The sequence below is a fragment of the Lytechinus pictus genome, chromosome 4, assembly GCF_037042905.1.
Source record: "Lytechinus pictus isolate F3 Inbred chromosome 4, Lp3.0, whole genome shotgun sequence".
In the NCBI taxonomy this organism is placed as follows: Eukaryota; Metazoa; Echinodermata; class Echinoidea; order Temnopleuroida; family Toxopneustidae; genus Lytechinus; species Lytechinus pictus.
Window position 1 is genome coordinate 9,964,413 of NC_087248.1, and position 1,860 is coordinate 9,966,272.

The window sequence follows — 1,860 nt, forward strand, 5'->3', positions numbered from 1 at the left end:
AACAGATTGCCAAGTGTTCCCCATATGAGAGTGTTCTGTCACACTTACTCAAATTACATCCAGGTTGCTGGCTATTGCACATGCATACACGTTCTCTTACTCCCTCCCACGACTGAAATCTGTGCAAGCCAATAGAGCTTGATGCAGGATAATAATTGAGTCCGTTCCATTTGCTCTGGCGTCAATTGCTCAGCTGCAAATTCCACATATTAATGGAATAACCAACTTCAACCCTGGATTTAACACTATGCCCTATCCTTAAACTTAACCCTAAACATAACATAACACCCAATTGCAACCCTAACCCTATACCTTAGAGAAAATAAAGCCCGGAGCAATTGTCGCCAGAGCAAATGTCCTGTCGCCAAGTGAGACACCACCTCTCTATGTATGCTATAACCACAAAGATAAAACTCAATGAACCTCAAATTGTACATAATAATATGTAGTTTATTTACACAGTACACAAAGTCGGGATTTTACATCTTTTATGTACAAGAGGTTATAATTATTCACGAAATGTTAACAATTTTACATATTACAAAAGATGCCTATTTATCTATTTACAGAACTTATAATGTACATATAAAACAAGAGGAACAAGAATAATTAGTTGTAGCGTACATAGTGCATATTAAATTGGGATATCCGCCCCAAAAAAGAAAGAAACATGTTCACAAATGATACATTTTTTTGTAAAAGATTAGAGCGATAAAACTTTTTCAAGCATGTTTCATTCATTACAAGATGAGCTTCAATATAAGTTAAAATTGCTTTAAATTGATAAGAAAATGTGCGCTAGAAAACTCTAAAATTCACATTTTAATCAATACCTGCTAATATGGAAATAAGCTTATTCATCCTTCATTTTAATGGCTTTCTGCCAAATTCATTGTTCTGATTCTATAAAGAACTAGATTGGCAGACTTCAAAATAACAGCCATTTTTGTATGCATAGTCCATTTAAACAAATAATAATAATAATAATAATAGCCAATTTTTATAAAGCGCTTTTCCCAGAATGGCTCAAAGCGCGTTACAGCATATTATTACCCCGGTCATAGGATTCATTTCAATCCCGCACGAAAAGTGCACAATTTCCACTCCCTGGGGAGCATTCCTTGCATTCATCGCAGCCTTGTTATGGCGCTGGCAAAGTTTAGAACTAATACTGAGATCAAGTCAATAATGATTTTCTTCCAGCTCACCAAGTTAAAATTAAATACAAATAGTTAATTTGACCATGTGGCTCATAACCCTATTAGCATGCTATGGTTTATTAAATAAGTCATTTTTCTAAAGTAACTCCTCTTTTATGAAGGATGAAAATGCAATCGTGATATTCAAACAAAAGCAAGATATAAATATACATTGTTGACACTTTCTTCAGGGGTCCATTTCATGAAGACTTGAAATTTTGCAATTATTTTATCTTCCATGGAAAGCTTGATTGTGATTGGCTGCTGAGTCCTATTATACCATGGTATTTACCATAATGGCAAACTGAAAGTTACAATAGTTGTAACTCTTGATGAAATGGGCCCCCAGAATGATCTTGCACTGTACGCAGTTTGGTCAACTCGGTTTGAAATAGACAGTCATACATTACAAATTATTTTTCTCCTCTAAAAATGTTCCCATTCTGAGGAGCCATTTCAACCCTAAGTCAAACACATGATAAGATTTGAAGCATTTTACGGACAAACAATCTGACAATACTTGACAGTACTTGTGTTGGGATCAATGCTGGCCTTGAGATTGTTAATCATGAGATTAACAATCTTGAGATTGTTAATCCAACACAAAGTGTTTTCATTAAACACATGCACACAAATGATTGTACTGGTAATGCCTATAGCA